The sequence below is a fragment of the Homalodisca vitripennis genome, chromosome X, assembly GCF_021130785.1.
Source record: "Homalodisca vitripennis isolate AUS2020 chromosome X, UT_GWSS_2.1, whole genome shotgun sequence".
Taxonomy (NCBI): Eukaryota; Metazoa; Arthropoda; class Insecta; order Hemiptera; family Cicadellidae; genus Homalodisca; species Homalodisca vitripennis.
This window is the reverse complement of record NC_060215.1, coordinates 128978119-129002428: the sequence shown is the minus strand read 5'-3', so window position 1 is coordinate 129002428 and position 24310 is coordinate 128978119.

Genomic DNA, 24310 nt, shown 5'->3' with positions numbered 1-24310 from the left:
AAACTACAACACAACTGAGTTGACCATTTTAGTCCATCCCAAATAAATTTAGCAACTATATTATTATTACTAAATGTTTAAAACACTACTCTTATTATACTATGTGTGAAATATACAGGACGTGTACCAAGTCTCGAACCATCTTAATATCTTATGAATGGGCGCAAATAAAAAACTGAAATTTAGTATACAATTTTAGAACGTCAATCTCCATCTTCAGATACACAATTGAATTTTTTCAACCTAAAGGGAAGAACCGAGGAGAATGTTGTTAAAAAGTTCTAAAGAAAATCTACGTGAAATAGTAAATAATTATAATTATTGCGGAGGTGAACAACATTGCTGCTGGTGACAGCAGCAGCATACTCGAGTTCTTGGAGCAGCGCATCCCCGCCCGCCTCAGTTCGGTCCGTTTTGATGTCTCGACCGTGTCTCACCGCCATGACCTGTTGCCAGACCACCCGGTGAACCAGCAGACTAGCCTCGCAAACTCGCAAAAGAGCTGTGCATCAGATACGAGGGAGTTCAACTTATTGGTAATAACATCGGAAGACGGTGGTTCACCCGTCATGGTATGCACCTCCGTATGCCTGGTAGATTTGTTGGTTGGAAGTCTGATGAGAGCTGAGCAAGATCTAGAGCCAGGCGAACTGTCAACTGAACCAGGTACTGGATGTAGGTCGACTTCGCCTATAGATACATCCTCGCCATTTACATACTGCTGCAACGTGAAAACTGTGGGGAACCTGCCTGTGGTAGCACCACTTCTGCCCACTCTGACACCACCAGCACCCACCACGCTCAAGCATTGCAGCTACGCGGAGGCGATGAACAACCAACTCATCTCGCGTAATACTTCACGACAGACTGACCATCACCAAAATAACTCTTTCTTTTATGGACCCCATCTATAAGCAAAGGACCACATTGGCTGACGTAAGTCACCAAAAACAGGCAACCCCCGTAAATTAGACGAATTACAACTGTTGTCAGAGGATTTGCGAACAGTCGTTCTAGCAGTCATTGAGAACGGTTTCGGTAACAAAAATATTGACCGTTGTCATATTCCAAACTTCATACTAGCCAACACATTGCCGACAACTATCCAAAGGAGAAGGAGTAGTAGTTTTTGTGAGATAAAATCTTGAAGCATTCTGGATAAAATTTATTTGTTTCAACCAAAAAAAATCAAAAGTAATCGTCATTGGAATGTACAGGTCACCCAGGAGAAAAGGAGAAAACCTTTTTTCAAATTCGAAGCTGTATTGACTGATCTGACCAGTCTTAAACAGGATTATATCCTAATGGATGAATTACCGTTGATGAGTTGGGCATCATCAGATATCCACAAAATGATTAGTCAACTTTTCAGGGTCGTTTGGTCTGGAACTGTGAGTGAAAACACCATCACACGTGACGGTAACATCACAGACAGCAATTGATAACATAATTACTAACGTTCCAAGTGTTGCAGTCTATGTGGTCAACACAGCCATTTTCACTATGGCCAAGAGGCTATTGTTTGTGGAGGGAAAATTTAAAAGGGCCCCAAAATACTAAAACAATAAGGGACACACGACCAAATAATACTGCTCTCCTCAACGGTTCTCTTTTCAAAGGAAAGTGTAATTTTCTCAAATAATTTCAGTCAATAGATCAGCAGTTATTTTTCAGATTGTTTGAGTTACCATCCTATAATATGTTGTCCTCAGAAAATAATCAAAGTTTACCCTAAAAGGGTAAGTAACAAATGGATTACTAAAGGAACTTTGGTTTCGAGGGAAAATTAATATTTTTCTCAGAAATAAAAAATCAAACGTAAATGACAATGAAAATTAAAATTTTTTAAAAGAAAAAATTATTTATAGTAATTCAAGCCGCCAAATCATATGATGTTTCTAAATCAATTATGTCGTCAAAAGTGTTTCTAAAACTGTTTAGGACAAAAAAAGAAAATAATTTACAAAAACAAATCAGAGCCAAAATTGGAGATAGACTAGTGCAGGATGCGACTGAGTTTGTGAACGAATTTAACAGATTTTTCGCTTCCTTTGCTTGTGAGCAAGGTCTTTGTCCACTACATCCTCAAGGAACCCCCATGTGCAGCAGAGTCCGGTTACCTAATTGGCACTGGCTCCTGTTGTTGAGGATGAGCTCGTGAAAACAATCCAGCTGCTCCTTGCTTAAAAACCGAACGGTATCAATTTGATGTCAATATGGCTCATTAAAAATGTTCATGGCATACTGTGAGATCATTAACCCAATTAATTAATCTGTCCTTTGAACAAGGAGATTTCCCTCGCTCCTTAAAACGGCGAAAGTAACGCTAATCGAAAAACAATCAAAGAAAGACAATTGATTCTCTACAAATAATTATAGGCCTGTCTCAATTTTGCCGGTTCTTAACATAAAATTCGCAAAACTGTTTTTGATCAGAATGCTTCTAACAAATACAATATGTTTTCTGAGAACCAATTTTGATCCAGAAAGATTAAGTCGACCATAGACGCAGTAGTCTCAAGTCTAGTGGACATGGTTGTAAAGGCGATGGAAGTTCGAAACCCCACGTTATAATATATATGATGATAAAATATACAAATAATATTCGTTAGTTTACAGATATACGACGTTATTTTAGAATTTTAACCCAGTTATATTTGACTAGAAACTTTTGTGATATTAATGACATCATTGCTACGGGCCAACTTCACACTAGCTCGAAATATCACATAATTCGTTAAAATTGTTTTTAATCGTTAATTTTCAGAGATCCATAAATCATCAGAATAAATAACATACAGGTAAAACCACCGCAGAAAGCATAAATAACTTGTTATATCTCAACTTATAAATATGAATCTCTGAACCTCTATATACTAAAATACAAACAGATATATGCTTTAAAAATTGTGACTACGAAGTCTGAAGTATAAGCATAGGTGATGCATGTATCCTGGTTAGAGTTGGAGCTTTATCATTTCACGAGTTATGGAACTTATACAATGAAAGTGTTTTTGAGCTATTGCCGTCACCACAAATTTTGGTAATTATTGTATACACATAATTATAGTATGTATAAATCGACCAACTATAGGTATTAAAATTAGCTTACACTTCTTTTTCCTGTCAATATACTAATTACTCACAAAGTTGAAATTATAATTCATCATTCCAAAGTTTTAATTTATGGAGATTTCAATATAAATATTGTGCTTAGTCATAATATAAAAGCTTTAAAAATATTTAAAAATAATTTAATCTTAATCACAATTTTAACATACCAACTTGTATCTCTTCAACTTCTGTAAGCTGTCTAGATAGTATTCATCATAGATTCAACCAGCTTTCAGATAAAACATCAAATCTGCTCAATCGGAACAATCAAAACAGCCGTGTGGTGTGATACTTCAAACCTTACATGAACTTTGATTGATTGTTTAGATTAATTGTCTGATTTAATACAGACAAAATTAGCTAAATAGTCAGTGAAAACTGTTTCTAATAAATCGTAAGAAATAATATAGATATTTGTAAAAATATCATCAGGAAAGTTTACAGTAGTTGAAGTGATGCGAATTGATGGAGGTTTACATGCATTACCCCTGATTGAGTTATCTTATAAAGAAAGAATCAAAGAATTATATTTAAGGAAAAATAGATTACCATCTGTTAGCCAGTGCTCTGTTAAACAAAGAACGGTAGGTTTAGTATGAAAGGTGTACATATAAACACTGAAACTGTCTATTTTAAGTTTTGATTGTGACCTTGAATATTTTATCGAAGAACAGAGGTACTATCAGAAACAGAAAGTGAAGAATGCATTATGGAGAGAGTGATGGGATTTGAAGGAATCGTATAGTGGGTTTAAAATTCTTGGAGATCATCACTTAAAAAAACCTTGTTGCAGCTTCACTGTAATTGATGTATGGGACCTCATGAATGATAATGTCCTCTGTCGGATCAGCAATCACTTGTAGCAACACTGGTATCTTTGTTTGTTACTTGCATACTGTTACTAATTTTACTAGCCTCATTTGTGGCGTTCTAACTAAAATTGTTAATGACAGTTTGATTTGACTTATTCGCCTTAAGAACATCAGCAATCATCTGAGCTGAACATTTTTCCCGAGAGTGATTCATGCGTAAACCGTAGTTGGTATTTATATTTCTACGACAGCGTTGTTCAAGAATGAAAAGTTCTCCAATGCCATGGACTTTGAGAAGGTAATTTAAATGTCTAATTGAATAAATAAGAGAAGGACAGTCTGTACGTAGTGGTATGTCAAGAGTCTTTAATTTCGAGGAAGAAGAAACGTTTGATAAAATATTAAAATTAAAGCTATTTCCCACATCTGAATCATCTGGACGATTAATATTATTAGTAAAAAGTTTGTATCCTTACTTTCAGCCATTTTACTCTGTGCCTGATTATAAGGTATTCCTATACCTACAATTGCTCATAGAACGATCAAAATTATTGTCTCAGTTTTTCATGTCGTTAGGAAAGTCACCCTAAATTGATGTGACCGAACAAACCCGATAGAACCTCCTAAACAGTACCATTAATACACTGATGTATCAGTTATTGAGTAACAATGAGACCTATGCTTATTCCAGGGGAGGATTTAGCATGAAGTTTGGGGAGGGATCACAACTGGGGGATGTGAATACCTCCTACGGAATGGGGATATGAGCGCCCTCCCCTCATATCTTTAACTTAAAACTTAAAATTATACACATTTAAAACGATTTTTAGACATTAAGGCGTCTAAAATTTACTTTTTAAGGAACGAAATGTAAAATATAAATATTTATAAAGTACTAATGGGCGTGTCATGAACCCAGTGATCTCGTCCCCCCCCCCACCAACACACGCTACTGTTTATATTTCGAAAATGGTAAAGTCTCAATTTGTAAAGCATATAGCTGTTTGTATTTTAGTGTATTGGTGTGCATTGATTCATATTTATAAGTTGAAATATAACAAGTTATTTAGGCTTTCCTCGGTGGTTTTACCTGTTTGTTATTTATTCTGAAGTAGAAGAAAAACCGGTTGGTAATCATACAAATCATTTTACAACTCACCATTTATAGTAATTGTTAAAAATCTTTAAAAATTACTCTTGATTCTCAGCCCTTCTGTCTTAACGTCAAAAATATGTTATATCCGAGCCCTTCGAGCCTGCATTGCTCATATCTGGCAACGAGTAGCTACATACACTTATTCATAGTCAATATTCCCATTGTTAAAGTTCTGACAAAAGGTTGGAAGGGCTAGGGGAGGTGTTGAAAATTCACAATAATAGTTGCATCTTAGTTAAGAACCAGGCAAATTCTCCCAGGCTTCAGTGAAAATAAGGATTTTATTGAGAGAAGTCAATGTTTGTAGATAACCAAAATAAGGATATGTTATGAATCTGCTGTTCTATAACACAGATTTAAATTTACCAACAAGATTAAAATTGTAATCAAGTGTCACTGAGTATAACTAATGTATTATTATTACGTATTATAACTGTTTTGTTCCCTATCCAGAGGATGAGGCCAATTAAGCTCTTCTATTTTCCATGAATAGGTGCCCTGCCAAGCAGCTACTTATGTCTGAGTAGCCTTTGACTTTCAAATGGTTGATCTTTTGAAGGAAGATCAATTTGATCCTAATTTTATCAAAGGTATTACATTGGTCGTAAATCAAAGAGTTTATTATGTATCAATAAAATGTTTCTTTTAATCATATGTATTGGTAAATTGTGGCTGGTATGTCTTTACGTCCTGTCTATAGAAGTAAAAATTGAACTTTTATTACCAGCAGTTTTTGTCTTTAACTCACCAATTACAAAAATACTTTATTTATCAACAGGTTTTAATACCATTTCTCAATTTATACGATTAAAATGCATAAATCAGGGTCCTGGTGATGATGTACAATCAGTCTTTATTATAGGGGACAATAAAGCTAGAATGGTTTGAGGCTTTAGCTAAACCCTGTTAGAGTATATTAGATACATAAAATAATATTTTAAACAAAATATATCAAATAAAAGTATTATTTTCATAAAGAACATTGTGAAATACATCTAATTGTTATATCTTTTATGTCTTTCTTAGATCAACTTTTAACACACTGTACTCAACCAAGTGAATGGCGAATTTATATTATAAGATCGATGAGTAAAAATAAATAGATTTCAAAAAAATACTTATTATGTGGACTTTATAGGGACTTATTTATATGGGATATTGAAATTTTTCCCATAAGCACTGTTAAAGTATTGCCCATCATCAATGACCTTGAGTACGTTGCGTAGGTTCTAGGATCTCTTACCTTCCTTCATACTTCTCTTATTGGCTTTTTATCGATATAAATAATACACACAGTGTTGTTTAATATATATGGAGAAAAAAGTTGGATATCTGTCTTTCTTGTAACATAGCACCACGTTCACATATTCTTCTTTCTGCGAACGTTAATAAGTGTAAGAAAGCTGAAACAAGCACATTGTAATTTGTTGAAGCACCATCCTGTTGAATTACAGGATCATAAGCACCTTGTATTTACTCATATATCACTGGAACAACGTTGTTTCATAACACGATAAGAATTTCATACTGTTGGTATATGTACTATTCTAATAAAATCAATAAAAAATAAAGAAAGGTTTTACTTTATTACAGTTAAAATAACAATGGAAGAAGTAAAAGCTAAAAAGTAATAGTTAAGTACATTTGAAATATGCATCAATGATTGTCCTGTGGTCAGTGATTTCAAAACTGCTCCAATATGTCTGGTGAGTTTAAAGACAGGCAGCACGAGGATTTACTACATCCGGAGCAGGTAGCATAAGGGGATGGAGTTCAGGCAGGACAGGGGCGACTAGGTGGATGAGGATAAGTTGCATGGAGTTGGTAACCTGGAAGGGTAGGAGGGGGTGCCAAGATATTCCTTGGACCGATAAGCACAGTAATGTTCACGTTAAATTAATCTGTCAGAAAACAAGGATTAAATAGAATCCGCACAGCTAGTTGTTTTTTTAAAAGTTAATTGATTCACTTATTTACCCAAACTTAAATATAATCACAAAATATTTTGTGCTGTCATATACACAGAAGAATATTCTAAATCACTTGACCTGAAACATCAAATACCGAAGTTTTAAGATCAGTAAACTAATGTTTATATTACACACCTTAAAAGAATTGCGAAGACATTTAAATGGATATAACTATGAACATACTAATATTATTCTCATAATACCGTTTGTACAAAACACAAATATAACTAAACTATTAGTAAACAACCAAGCCGCAGTGGTGGCAGTTTGCAAATATGGGGGTAAAATGATTTTATTAGTAGAATGCAGAGATGTGCTTCGAAGGTGAGTTAAAAGTAGACCGTGTGTTTACCTATTTCCAGATTTAACTAGTTTTGACTTTATGGGCTTTAGTTTGTCTCTGTTTACTGATTGAAACATAGTGTTAGAAGAAGCTGTTTTATTATCACTGAAAAGTAGTTCATCTGTCACAGTAATCTGTATCAGCAGAATAAGTTGTTCAGGGGGTTTTGAATTTATGCAGATGATCCCCAGTGTTCCCCTTTGTTATGTACATAACAGGAGGTTGCCTGGGAGGGGGTTTATTGATATAGGGGTTATAAAGAACAAGTAGTTCTTTTCTGAAGATTGTTATGGGAATAAATAGACAGTAATTTATATCATCAGAATAGGTTGATCAGGGGTGTTAAATTACGCAGGAGATGATCTAACCATACCAGGAGGTTCTGGGGTGAGGTTAATGTTAATGGGAGTTTAATAACTTGCGCTTATTTTCCAGACGGTTTTGCGTCCGTTATGAAAATAAGTAAACCGAGGGTTAGGTATTTGGGAAGGACTGATTCATCAAAAGGATGTTTATAAGATGTACAATTTATCATGGGGGGGGGGGTAAGATCAAGCCTCTATCAAAGATATAAATCTGCCGGGGGTTAATTGAGTGAGAATTGTAAGTATTTTTATTGGACTTGACCTAGTTAAATAGGAACCTTGAAGGACTAATAAGATCTACTTTTATATTCCTATGTCTCATCCATTCGTATGTCTAGAAGACAAGCAGATTGAATGTTCAAAGTCCATTTATAAAATGAAAATATTTGTTCAAGTAAAACATGTTTATTGACCACATATCGCAAATTGAATGATACCTTTCTAAAATAATAAATAAATAAAAGTGCTTTTAAGAGCGTTTCTCAGTTACAAGAAAGGTATTCAGACTTAAATGTAATAGTATTACTACTTACTATGCTACGTAAGGTTATTATAATCTCTAACATGCACTCTTACCGATTCATGGTACACCATTTTAAGACTCCCAGGGAAATTATTATATTAAATCAGGAGAAGCCCTTCCTGCCAGCTTGAAATCTTAGACTCGGAAAGTGGAACTGACGGGGAATTAGGGGTACTCTCTTACTTAAACCTGATCTAATGTTTTGGTCGTTGCACCAACGATCGGTGCACTAATCAGACAAGACCCAAAATAAGCAGGAGTATTTTGAAAACAATCGAATGATTACTCAGATGTTGAACTCAGCCGATTGTCCCATCAGTAGTTCTTCCTCCGTTACAGCTGGCAACATCGTGTCACAACTCGAGCTTACATTGATATAATTGTTTCATAGTATAGTAAGGTATCTAGCTTGCTAAAGTCAACCAAACTGCAGCTAGTTCTGTCATAGATCCTAGCAGAAATTTATAATTGCGATCATGCCAAGGGGAATAGCATTTCTAGGGAAAGCGTTCAAAGAATTCAACTTGTACACAATACAAGCATCCACTTTGTTTTTTTCATTGCGAAGATATAATTACCTATCCCCCTATAGAGATGGTGTAACAATTTTCCAATTGGATACGATTTGCAGTGTTCTGACTAGACATTAAACTCATTAAGTACTGATTTACCGGGAACCAGAACACTTATGTGAGAAGCTAAAGGTTTGGAATGAGGTCTTAGAACGTAGCACACGTAATGACTCGTCAGCTCCACTTTCCGTGACAAAGATGACAAAGATTTGCAGGATTCTGACTACTTGTTACACTCAGTGAGGTCTGATTTACCGGGAACCAGAACACTTATGTGAGAAGCTAAAGGTTTGGAATGAGGTCTTAGAACGTAGCACACGTAATGACTCGTCAGCTCCACTTTCCGTGACAAAGATGACAAAGATTTGCAGGATTCTGACTACTTGTTACACTCAGTGAGGTCTGATTTACCGGGAACTAGAGCACTTATGTGAGAAGCTAAAGGTTTGGAATGAGGTCTTAGAACGTAGCACACGTAATGAATCGTCAGCTCCACTTTCCGTGACAAAGATGACAAAGATTTGCAGGATTCTGACTACTTGTTACACTCAGTAAGGTCTGATTTACCGGGAACTAGAGCACTTATGTGAGAAGCTAAAGGTTTGGAATGAGGTCTTAGAACGTAGCACACGTAATGACTCGTCAGCTCCACTTTCCGTGACAAAGATGACAAAGATTTGCAGGATTCTGACTACTTGTTACACTCAGTGAGGTCTGATTTACCGGGAACTAGAGCACTTATGTGAGAAGCTAAAGGTTTGGAATGAGGTCTTAGAACGTAGCACACGTAATGAATCGTCAGCTCCACTTTCCGTGACAAAGATGACAAAGATTTGCAGGATTCTGACTACTTGTTACACTCAGTAAGGTCTGATTTACCGGGAACTAGAGCACTTATGTGAGAAGCTAAAGGTTTGGAATGAGGTCTTAGAACGTAGCACACGTAATGACTCGTCAGCTCCACTTTCCGTGACAAAGATGACAAAGATTTGCAGGATTCTGACTACTTGTTACACTCAGTAAGGTCTGATTTACCGGGAACTAGAGCACTTATGTGAGAAGCTAAAGGTTTGGAATGAGGTCTTAGAACGTAGCACACGTAATGACTCGTCAGCTCCACTTTCCGTGACAAAGATGACAAAGATTTGCAGGATTCTGACTACTTGTTACACTCAGTAAGGTCTGATTTACCGGGAACTAGAGCACTTATGTGAGAAGTGTAGCTATACTACCAATAAGTGTTTTGTGAAATTGTTTAACCTTAATATTGAGTACATTATTTACATATACTCTATATTATTGCCCAATATGACGCAGTAGTGAAGCAGTGGACCTGTACAGACGGAGAACTGCCCATCAGGCAAACTGGCGGCCACCGAAGACGGCAGCTTTGAGTGGTAGCAATCAGAAGAAAAATGACAAGAATGTGTATAAACTACTGTACAGAAATCGAGGCTAAAAGTTATTAAAACAGGCTTATTTTACTTCAAAAATGGATTTAAATCATATCACTATAGTGTCAGTGTAAACCGTGGGTAAGTTACATTAAAGTTGACTAAAGTTCAAGTGGTCTTTGTAGCTACCCTATATGTAACAGTGGATACAGCAACAGTGTTGGTGTTGTGCGGTGCGGTGACAGTGATGTGACCTTGAAAGTTTATATTACCGCGTCATTGCTATAACCCAATGCTTTACTCAACTAACTCATGAGACTACTAGGGAGGGTTTTTTACTACCGGTATAAAATGTAATAAAATACCGGTATGATTAGCGAGCATCTTGTACGTAAGGGGTCACGCTTCTCAGCTGCCGCCCGCTCATCTACACTCCCATGGATATGGAAATAGGCACTTGTCTCAAATCCATAAATCTTTCACTCCAGAATCAGAGTTAAACGTTTTAATGCTAATGAATTGTTAAAAAATTATTATCTTTTAATACTAATTGTTTTTAACTTATATTGAGTATAGGTTTCCAAGAAGTAACTATGTTTTGAATAAAACTTGTAAACGTTCAACATTAATGGGTTTGAATTCACATTTACAACGCAGTTTTAAACTTTATCCCCAATGTTAAAAGCAGAGTCTTATAATTAACAATACTATAATATTTTTGTGTTTTAAGTTTAATTTTCATGTTTTTGCACTTTTTAACAGAAAAACATTTACAACATGCGGTTACAATCATTCAATTTGTAAAGTCCTCCATAGTAGTAAGTCAAAATGACGTTAGCCTTTAATAATAATGGTTAATAATAATGAATTGAATTTGTATCTGCAATATAGATTGCATATCCGTATAGGTTTTCATTCGAAATACTAATACAGTAATTTGCAAAATATAACAGACCTAATGACCTAATTTACGAGTTTTTACGTAGTTTTTTCTTACAAAATACTTGATTTTATTAAAAGTATTAAATTTACATCTTAGATTAGCATTAATACTAGAATTAATTATTGATAAATTGACTTTTGTTACTATTTGTAACATTTTTTACTTATTATAAATTATGAAAAACTATTTAATTTCATGCCTATAACTATAATTGACTCTCAAAAGCAGAAATTGTATTCTATTAGTCTTAATAAGTTAGCATTGTATGTGTAAAATGTATTTAGGATTCTTCAGGTTTCTTAAAAAACTATTATACTATTAATACTAATTGATATGGTTAATTTACTGTAAAGTTATAAAAGCTGTGTACAATTTATGTACATAAGGCATATATTTTACTTATTTAAAGTACAAATAATTCCTTAAAATAACTCATATACGTTTTGTATTCTCAACTTAGAAATTATTTACTTTATTAGTCTATCAAATTTAAAATAATTCTGTGTACTAATACATTACATAAAAAAACGAGACATAAAGAGAGTTTGTCTGCACTGACCATGTGGACTTGTCATATGATTTGGGAAATAATACATATGGGCCATAGCCCCATGGTGGCTAGAAATAATAGTATATTTCACAAAAAAAATTAGCATAAACGATCTATGGACAGGTGAACAAATATTAATGGAGAACAAATTTTCTTTCAAAATCAATAATTTTGTAAATCGCTTATACCCTGTCATTGTTATTCTCTTTCCTTGATATTTCCAAAAGCATCCACTGTTCACACATGTCACATTTTGTGTTTACATTTGGCTTATATCCAATTCCCTTTTACCACAAATCTAATGCGTAAAAATAAACTTAGAAATTACATTACTTCAAAATAATGGTCGGACTTAACATATAGAAACTGTATTACCTGACTGTTTTATATGCACGAAAGAGAATGTCTAACATGAACTACATGTTGGGTGCTGCGAATAAAATAAAGTAATATTGCTCCTACTTGGGAATTTTCATGCAGTTATTTGATTTTAATTTAATAAAACAGTAACACTTTGTTTGCCGAGCAATCATATTTCTTCATCCATCCAACAGTTGCTCCATGAGTCGATCACTTGTTTATTTACCTTGAAGTAAGAATATTCCTATTAGGTATTCTATTAGGTATAGTGATTCATAGAATTAACTTCATTTTATTCACTCCGCACATTTTACATGAACAGAATAAATTGTAGTAATCAATGGATGTTTGATTTTGTCTTATTACGTAAGTTGCATTTTCACAAAATATCCAGCAGAAAATAAAATCAAGATCCATATGTAACTATAGTATAATCCAATAGGTTAAAAAGTGTATTCAGGAATGACACTGATCTATGGGGAATAGACATTTATGAATATATTTATGGTAGACAATGAGATAGCAAATTAAAAATTCATAATTGAAAAGATCATTATCATGTACACAATACATGTGAATGGGAATTTTGTAAAGGACATTTATCAGAGTGAGGTAAACAAACACTTCCATAGTATGAGAGAAATATTTTGTGTATACACTGGTTTATACAATCTGCGCCAGTTATTGATCATTAAAAAGATAGTTTGGTTACATTATTCCTCAAATATTTCCAGTTTTGATTTATTGTGAACAAACAATAACACAAATCGTTAAACAGGGTAGATTTATTGAGTGATGAGTAGATTTATTGCATGTTTGTGGAGGAATAAACTCATTCTTTCATTTCATTTTTTGTAATGTTTTTCGGTATTAATGAATAATTGTTTGTAGTAAAAGGAAGAGCACTGATATAGTTTTTAAAACATTACTCATTTTTTGTTATTCCAATAGAATATTCATCTTTATGAAATTATTTAAATTGAATTTAGTTAAATAAAGCAATTAACACTGTAACGTCCTGCTCTAAAACTCAGTAATAATTTTATGTCACTGGTAGTGTAGTAATCGTATAAACAATCTGTTCTTGTTAATTTAGAATAATGTTGTTATATTTCTCAATTTTGTATGTTTTTGATCAGTTTTCATAACATTTGATTTTTGGATTATATTGAAAAAAAAAAAAAAAACTGCAGTTTTGGAATCTATAAGGTTATTTTTCTATTAAAACGATGACCTCAGCAATACAACCTATCACTTAAAATTACTCTGGGTGTAATGAAATGAAATGAAATGAAAAATGTCTTTATTAGAGGCGAAGTTAGGACTACAAAGTCATCTCTACCACTAAACCTCATAAATAAACTAACATATATACATTTATAACTAAAAATAAATTCATTTATTTAAATTATATATTAAATGAACCTTAGCTTACAAAAATAAACATTAATAATTAATGTAACTTTATACATATTTACACTACTATTACAAGACACACTCGCATTCATTCAACTTGCATTACATTGTACTAAGTACCTCCGTCCCGAAGCGAGCGCGCTTATCGATGGCTCTGATGTTCACAGGTAAAGCATTCACAATCGACAGGCAGAAACTGTAAACGACTGACTAAAGGTAGTTGGTCGATGAATTGGGATAGATAATAAGGATGTACCCCTCCTTGTACTTCGACATAAATTAAAGTTGTTTGAAAGATAACTGGGCAATTTGTATTTAAATGAGCTTGCAACAGAATGAGTGAGCGATAGTCTCGAAGATCTTGTAATTTGAAGATAGATAGTAGTTTGAAGTAGGGCATTACGTGATCATCACGTCTGAGATTGAAAATGAACCTAATGTAAAAGTTCTAAGCACGCTGGAGTAAAGCTCCACAGTCATGTCATTAATGACTACGTCACAGTTGAAGTGAGGCAGTACAAGAGTCTTTATCAGCATTATTTGAACTAATATGTTATAATGAGAATTTAGTTATACGACGATCGACAATTCAAATAATTACAATATATCTTTAACATATATATCGAGCTACATAACTTATCCTTTCCGCAAGCTATATGAGGAACATGGATTCTGAGGAATCTTACAATAATAGGTTTATAACATACAAAACAGTCCTCTGTACATTAAAAACAAAAGCATTCCTTATAATATATATATATATATATATATATATATATATATATATATATATATATATATATATATATATATATATATACATACAAAGCTCTGAACCCCACTTTTGTAAAAAGACGAATAGTTTAGGTTTAATAACAGTTTTTAAACGTAACATAAATGCCAGACTTAATTGTCTCTTATATCTGCAATTCTAGCAGTTACCCGCTCCTATGCACGCAATTTATTAGGCGTTGCACGTGTATGACCACTACTGATTTGAGCGAATTTTATTTCAGACGCCAATGTTGAGTTTGCCTTGTTGCCACAATCAAGAAAATACGTTAACACTTTTTATTTATGGCTATTCTAATTTATTTTGTGAGATCGTAACATTATCTTTTAGATCCAATACTTAATATTTGATTAAAATGCATAGCTTAACGTACGTTAACAATGACACTACGCGTTTGTCTCCTTTTTAACTGAAAAACATTGTTAATGTTTAAGAACATTTAAAGCTGCAATTAAATTAGTTCAAAAGCACAGTCCAGCGAATTTTCATCTAGCACAGTTCTTGCCGACAGCTTCAAAGGGAGTCTTCGGTGTCAAATTCTGACCATCTTATGTTTTGGGATATTTTGTAAAATAGATAAGTACTTACCTTATAGCTGAAATTTAAAACGACTTTAAACATATTTTTACTTACTATAAATTTAAACAAATTAAAAATATTAAATAATGTTAACACGTAACAGTTGATAACACTAGAAATGCTCTTTTAATTAATATTTCAGAACCTTAGGGGTATTATGTTACTACTTTAAAGACCAGTAGGACTTTAAGGGTAGCTCGGAGGGATTTTAGAAATAGGAATATGCGTATATTCATCCCAGGGACCTTAAGAATCTCCACGTCAAATTTCAGCGCAGTCGTTTGAATAGTTTAAGGTTGAACCAAAATATCAAGTTAATTTTACAGACACCCAATAATTCAAGTAACGTTTAATAAATAATTAAAATTACTTAATGATGGTAATTACTGCTCATATTTAAAAATTAAACGATAGAAGATTTAACTTTTTGTAGGCTGATGTGTCCTGCAAAAAACAACAAAATTAAAAAAGAGGCAAGGTAAACGTACATATAACTTATTATAAAGTGGTCTAAAATTTAAGCTTTAAGGTCAAGCATAGATAATTTATTTTAAACACAAATATACATCTTAACTTAGCGCCTTCAAATAGTGTTTGGCTACATAACCAACGTAACTGTCTCGTACTTGCAGTTTCTAATATGCAGGCGCTTTGAATACTGTGATCTTATAAATTTAATTGATGCACCACCCTGATCACTTCGGGGTATGAAAAACAGATACCGATTCACAGACCTATTGAATACATATACAATTTGGTAAAAATCGGTAAAGCCGTTTCGGAGGAGTATGGTAACTAACGTGACACGAGAGTTTTATATATAAGATGAAAATAAAAATTGACACAGATAAAGAAGCGTAATTTAAAAACATACAAATGTTATCAGTTAGAACTCCATTTATTAACAATAAATTTAAAAAATATGTTTAGAGAATGATCTAAAAAAATTTAATGTAGAATGTAATACTTTTGATCATTAGCACTAATAATAACAATATAAGCAGTTGTTGTAGATATTTTGTAATTCTTGGACATAGTGTCACACAAACATGTTAATGCAGAACGTAATACATTTACTAATTGATATTAATAACAAATCAAATAAGCAGTTTTTGTAGCTTTCTTGTAATTCTTGGACATAGTGTCACACAAACATGTTAATGCAGAACGTAATACATTTACTAATTAATATTAATAACAAATCAAATAAGCAGTTTTTGTAGCTTTCTTGTAATTCTTGGACATAGTGTCACACAAACATGTTAATGCAGAACGTAATACATTTACTAATTGATATTAATAACAAATCAAATAAGCAGTTTTTGTAGCTTTCTTGTAATTCTTGGACATAGTGTCACACAAACATGTTAATGCAGAACGTAATACATTTACTAATTGATATTAATAACAAATCAAATAAGCAGTTTTTGTAGCTTTCTTGTAATTCTTGGACATAGTGTCACACAAACATGTTAATGCAGAACGTAATACATTTACTAATTGATATTAATAACAAACCAAATAAGCAGTTTTTGTAGCTTTCTTGTAATTCTTGGACATAGTGTCACACAAACATGTTAATGCAGAACGTAATACATTTACTAATTGATATTAATAACAAATCAAATAAGCAGTTTTTGCAGCTTTCTTGTAATTCTTGGACATAGTGTCACACAAACATGTTAATGCAGAACGTAATACATATACTAATTGATATTAATGACAAATCAAATAAGCAGTTTTTGTAGCTTTCTTGTAATTCTTGGACATAGTGTTATACAAACATGTTAATGCAGAACGTAATACATTTGAAGAGCTCAAAGCTAAAAGGATGAGGGTCCATTAATTGTCGTTTTGGAGCTAACACTGATTTCTTGTATTTTATTTCTTATAAAATATTGCATGGTATCTAACTAAGCTGAAAAGATGAAGGGGTACAAGCTATAGAGGTTTGAAAAATACGTGTTTTAGGCCAAAAGGATGAAGGTGCTATAAATGCTGGCTAAAAGGATGAGAGTCCACCTAGTTCAGATTGCTGACCACAGAGGTCTCTGGTCTTAGTGCTGTTGTTTGTTGCCCATCTGCTGATTGTTTGTGTTTTGGAAATTTGCATTCCAGTGTTTATTTACAGCTTAAGGTTAATTGTAGTGTAGATTAGTGATACGTATGCAAAAATCTATGGCAAAAAAGGAAGAGATGAGGTTTGTTCCTTGCTTTGGGATTTCATTTTCAACCACCTTGACTTGCAAGTAAAAGAACTTCAAATTTTCTGTAATTCCTGCGCAGGACAAAATAAAAACTATGTTGTTTTCCGTATGCTTCACTACATTGTACACTATACTAAGAGACTTGAAAAAATAACAATGATTTTTCCAATCAGGAGCCACTCATACCTGGAGTGTGACAGGAATATGGCATTGATTGATCAAAAATCTGTGGTCGAAACTCCTTCCGAGTGAAACGAAGTTATCGAAAACTCCAGATCTAAACCAACTCCATTTAGAGTGATTTCTTGCGACAACCAGGATATTTTTAAGTCTTAGACTAAATTTCTTTCTCCTTTATATGCAAAAAGTTGTCCTTTCAAAACACGACCTGTTCGGCAACTAAGCATAGTTTCCCATCACCCTCGAATGATGTTACATCGTCAGTCTTTTGATGGCATATATGAAGAAAGTGTTGTTACTAAGCCTAAAAGGAAACACGTTTCCCTGTCAGAAGGCTGTTTTCACCTGCCAGAGCTTGCATATTGTGGACTTTTACCTTTAAAAAAAGCAAAATACGATGATATTCAACATTTAAAAAGATGTTGCTCTGTAAAGTCTCAATCATATTTTGACACACTGCCATATGCTTAAACTGTTACATGTATCCATTACAAACAATCTTGTTATTGAATTTGTAGCTGTAATCAACATAAGCAGATCTGTAAACAATTTTTGAAAATATAGTCTCTATCTTATCTGTATTTGTTTGTTTCATTTCAAGACTTGTTAGTGGACCCTCATCCATTTAGCCAAGATTTAGTGGCATTAAAAAATAAAATTACCATATTTAATTTTAAAATTTATAATTATAACCCAAATACATAACATATACGTTCCCAGTAAGGTACTGCATGAATTAGTAACCAAAATGAAGAGCTCTTTGTTTTAATTATTTTTCAATTTAGTTTTAAATCTTAAAGTCTTGATTTCTCAAAACTTGTTATTTTGGATCCTCATCCTTTTAGCTTTGAGCTCTTCATTTACTAATTGATATTAATAACAAATCAAATAAGCAGTTTTTGTAGCTTTCTTGTAATTCTTGGACATAGTGTCACACAAACATGTTAATGCAGAACGTAATACATTTACTAATTGATATTAATAACAAATCAAATAAGCAGTTTTTGTAGCTTTCTTGTAATTCTTGGACATAGTGTCACACAAACATGTTAATGCAGAACGTAATACATTTACTAATTGATATTAATAACAAATCAAATAAGCAGTTTTTGTAGCTTTCTTGTAATTCTTGGACATAGTGTCACACAAACATGTTAATGCAGAACGTAATATATTTACTAATTGATATTAATAACAAATCAAATAAGCAGTTTTTGTAGCTTTCTTGTAATTCTTGGACATAGTGTCACACAAACATGTTAATGCAGAACGTAATACATTTACTAATTGATATTAATAACAAATCAAATAAGCAGTTTTTATAGCTTTCTTGTAATTCTTGGACATAGTGTCACACAAACATGTTAATGCAGAACGTAATACATATACTAATTGATATTAATGACAAATCAAATAAGCAGTTTTTGTAGCTTTCTTGAAATTCTTGGACATAGTGTTATACAAACATGTTAATGCAGAACGTAATATATTTACTAATTGATATTAATAACCAAATCAAATAAACAGTTTTTGTAGCTTTCTTGTAATTCTTGGACATAGTGTTATACAAACATGTTAATGCAGAACGTAATATATTTACTAATTGATATTAATAACAAATCAAATAAGCAGTTTTTGTAGCTTTCTTGTAATTCTTGGACATAGTGTCACACAAACATGTTAATGCAGAACGTAATACATTTACTAATTGATATTAATAACAAATCAAATAAGCAGTTTTTGTAGCTTTCTTGTAATTCTTGGACATAGTGTCACACAAACATGTTAATGCAGAACGTATTATATTTACTAATTGATATTAATAACAAATCAAATAAGCAGTTTTTGTAGCTTTCTTGTAATTCTTGGACATAGTGTCACACAAACATGTTAATGCAGAACGTAATACATTTACTAATTGATATTAATAACAAATCAAATAAGCAGTTTTTGTAGCTTTCTTGTAATTCTTGGACATAGTGTCACACAAACATGTTAATGCAGGACGTAATACATTTACTAATTAATATTAATAATAAATCAAATAAGTAGTTTTTTGTAGCTTTCTTGTAATTCTTGGACATAGTGTCACACAAACATGTTAATGCAGGACGTAATACATTTACTAATTAATATTAATAATAAATCAAATAAGTAGTTTTTGTAGCTTTCTTGTAATTCTTGGACATAGTGTCACACAAACATGTTAATGCAGGACGTAATACATTTACTAATTAATATTAATAATAAATCAAATAAGTAGTTTTTGTAGCTTTCTTGTAATTCTTGGACATAGTGTTATACAAACATGTTAATGCAGAACGTAATACATCTACTAATTGATATTAATAATAAATCAAATAAGCAGTTTTTGTAGCTTTCTTGTAATTCTTGGACATAGTGTCACACAAACATGTTAATGCAGGACGTAATACATTTACAAATTGAGATTAATAAAACAAATAATAATTCTTTGTAGGTTTTTATGATTCTTAGACATAGTGTCACATACTTATTTTAGGTTGGGAGTAACATTATATGTTTCATAAAAAAGAACAATAGTACAAGAAATACGTGTAACAAGTGTAAAAATAGTTTTTTATTAATTTAGTATTCTCTGAAATTTGTATTGTTATTAATTCTAAAAAGCTGATACATTGTAGGAAATATAGTTCCCCTCTAATGCTGGTCAAAGACGTAAAATATATAAAATGTGTAGTAAGAGGTAATGTCGGTGAAAGGGATCTCAGGCTGCGTTCTACAGTAGTTGGAGTACTGTAATGGTGGCTGAATACTTTAGTAGCTTGAATAATGAATCCTCAGACACCGGCTCCGTCAGCACTGCCACTAAATTTTCTGGTGAACACCAACTTTTCATCCCCGACTCTACAAAGAGATCTGTGTCGTGTTATATATAACAATTGTGCTATTTAACCGGGAACGATTAACTTTTGTGCTATAAAACCTTAGAAGGACTACAATTTATTCTGGAACCCCCGAACAAAGTGTTTAGAAGTAACTAAGCACTGTATTTTCTTTCCGAACCACTGATAAAGTCTTGCAGGATATTCACAAACAGACAACAAGCAATATCATAATTAAAAAATGCCTATATACAGCAGCCCATTTTGAAATGATGCCTTTCCTTTACTTCATAATGAAAAATAAGTCAAATTTGCCATACGATCTACTAAATGGAATTAAGTAACCCAGACTTACTAACGCGATGCTCTATTATTCTTTATCTATACTAGTGATTAATATCATATTTAATAATGCTATAAAATAAATTAATAATGAAGAGGTCAAGATCAGATATGTCGGTTCGTACTTTAAAATATTCATAAGCATAAATTAAATTAATGGTGTCTCTTAATATATATTTAATAGTAAAATAAGTTAAAAGAATCTTACAACACACTGACTAGGATTTAAACTAACAATGCTGTAAACCGTTATGTATCGAGTGTCCCACCTCATAGAAATGGTAGGGACTAAAGAAAAATAAGTTTTTAAATACAATTTACCACTTTAAGCACTTAAATATAACGTCCAATATATAACGGACCTTTTTCTTATAAAATTAAAAATCGAGCGAATAGCAAATAACAATAACTTATCAACATAACAAAATCATAATCCTTATTACATTGGATCCGTTAGATCTATTAAACGAAGCTTAACCTACGTTCTAAACCAGGTGTGCTGTGTTTATTTGAAGTGGTTCACACAAGGATTTACGTGGTGCTTTAATACAGTACAATTATTTTTAATGTCATTTGAATATTATGTAGGACTAGTCTCAAAAGGGAAAATTGACTTTTGGCCCGTTTAAGGACAACCATGTCGAACTTTCTGTTTTTTCTTTACCTGAAGTGTTTTTCTAGACTCACTCAGAATATACAAGATAATCTAATATTGAATATTCTAAAAATATTATTTGTTTGGTTGGTTATCTGTATGGTTACTTGGAGTTCAAGACCAATGTACGTTGAGAAGAAGTTATCTGCAATTTTGAAAAAGTAATGGACTGACACAAAATGAAATGGGATGTGGTCACTCCTACATATTAAAGTATTATCTATCAATGTCATTACTGAGAATTATGCCTTACATAATAAATTGTAGAACAGAATACTTACCATAAAATAATAACAATAAACCAGGGCCTTATTTTTAAACGGCTGAACTCATCACCTACTTCCGGGAAATGTAAAGTTATTCTGGCAGACACTAAATTACCTTGTCTCTGCTACGAGTGAAATCCTACGAGTTGTGCCCGCAAGATTTTAATTTTGCGAAATATAATAGTTAATACGGCAGAAACTTACATTAAATGTTTTAAGCAATCAATTATAAAGTTAAAAGGTTCTGAAATTATTTTAAAGAAGGAGAAGTACATATTTACGCACGTTCTTAACCGTTTTGGAGAGACAATTTGTGATTTTATTTTATATATACGAAGTCTTGGCTTAAGACTAATTAGTTTGGGATCTGTATTGGGCGAAAGCGTGGTAGCCCCTTTTCGTTCGCTTTCCAATCTATTCACGCTGTAAAATTAAATCTACACTTAAAAAGATAAAGAAAAAAATCAAACCTATTATTTATATTTAAAATGGTCTCCTCTACGTTCAATACATTATTACTCACATCAAAATTCGTAATTTAAGTTCCATAAAGTTAGCAGAAATTATTAGGGTATCGCCTTATAAATATTTAAGTTGATTTGAATGTGGGGTTTCTAGGACAATTTTGGGACAGACGGAAAATAATAAGTGTAAAGTCATGTCCAAAGTACTACAAACCAGTGCTGTGTAAATTCCTCAACTGTTTTATTGGAAAATCTCAAATATTATTGATAAATCTTAGAAAAAGCTGCTAGGGGGAAATGTTAAATCTGTTTGAAATCAATGAAAATAGCAGCAAAATGCCATCCTGAACGAGTAACACAATACGAAAAATTTGTAAACGGTCCGATATTTTATGGATTTGAATATAAAATATCATTGAAGGATGTACACTTGTTTTCAAAACGAAACTATGATTGTATAACTATTATAACATGTCTATAAATATTTATAGTTATGATGAAAGTTTAGTATTATACCATTTTACAATAATATGAATATTGCGATGCTGAATTATATACTGATTTGTTATATATAAAAATTAAGAAATATCTTATTATGTTTTGATAACATATTTAAAAAACCTTGTTCCTTCTTAATGATCTAGTCAAAAAGAGAAAAAGTTCTTATGTAGGAGATGTTTAAGCCATTTTTACAAAGCTGGAGATTTAGCGGATCATTTAGAAATGTATAAACAATACGAGGTCTGTAAACCAATAATGCCTTATCAAGGTCAGAAAACAAAATTTACCAATTATCAACAGAAATTACCACATCCCTAAGTGATTAATATGAATTTTGAAATTATTTTAGAAAAGATTTCGAGTTGTAATATCTACTTTAAAAAATTCGACAACAACTAGAGATTGTGAAACTTACTATCTTCTGATGTTCACTTCTTACTTAATCTATCTGCCTTTAGAAGATTGGTAATGTCCAAACTGTAGGATCCTACTCTGTGATCATAGATTGGAAACGACAGAATTTCAAATAATTGGCAAAAGTTGTTGCCAAAACAAACAAAGCATAAATGAAAGACTAAACTGTCTCGCTTGATTTTAATATTTATTGTTGTTTTTCCAATCAGCTTCCGTAGTAACTGTTAGCATTAGCTCTTCGCTCTTTGCATGTCAGTACTTTTTAACCTTGTTCATTGTTTTGCATATGCTAGTTAATTACATCTTAGTTACCGGTCTTAGTTAATTAGTCGGTCTAATCTCTGGTAAGTTAGATTTTTAATCTTTGCACTTTGCAACTTTTATAACATAAGATGTCATATTTTGTTGATGTATTTATTGCATCTTGAATTCAAAGCAGCATTAGATTATATAATATGTTATCTGTTCTTGTTACTTCTTCCCATAAATTATTTATTATGTAGTTCTTGTTGTTTATAGTTACTTATGCTAATTTATGCTTTAACTTAAATCACACCTTGTTATTTGTATTTATCATCTCATTGTGCATGTTATAGATGTAAGCAGTTCTTGCCATTTGTCAGAATATTCTCTTGCAATAATTTGTGCAAATGGTTATGGCAGTTAAATAAATAAACAAACAAATAAACTAAGATTCAAGAGCATGTTCCCTAAGGTTTTACTCTGATTTGGTGTGGAATGTGACAAATATAATGTGCGAACCCATATGTTATAGAGCTAAAAATGAATAAGATTTGCCTGACGTTCCAGCAAAATTTTAAGATCTCTATAAATTATTTAAATACATAACTCAAAAATGTAATTCTAAGAAGAAGAACCCTCTAAAATTAAGTGAAGAAGAGGAGATTTTATACCGAAATTCAAACATTTGCAACATTTGAGAAACTGAAGGATTCGATAATGAAAACAGATTAAAAGTTAAAGATCATTGTCGTCTTACTAGAAAATTTAGAGGCGCAGCTCAAAATTTTTGTAATTTAAATCTAAAGTTTGTAACACGCTTTCTGCTTGAATTAGTATACTGTATGTCCCAAATGAGCCTGATCACCTCAGTAAAATATCTAATTAAAGAGATAGCCTTTAACGTTTGGACGAAATATTCAAGCCTGGAAGTATTGCGTTTTGCCTAACGTACCATAAGGGCGCAGGAGAAATTCATTTTAGCGAGTGAAGAACATCGGCTACTGCTACAAGTAGGTCAACAGCTGTTACTGGTAGGGCAGGCATAGATTGATAGCGGCATCCTCGTTTAAACATGCCTACCAGTAAAGAACATTCTAGTGGCTTCTGGGCATTGATGATACGACATTGGAGACTAGAAGAACCCTCTACACTTCGGTGGATTATTTTGGTTTAAAGAAGAACATTTTACATATGCAAAAGTAAAATGGTGTTGTTTTTTGTGTTCATCAGGGAATAAAGGGGTTTTTATTCCCTGGAATCTGATCGTGGCTGCTGGACTGAGGA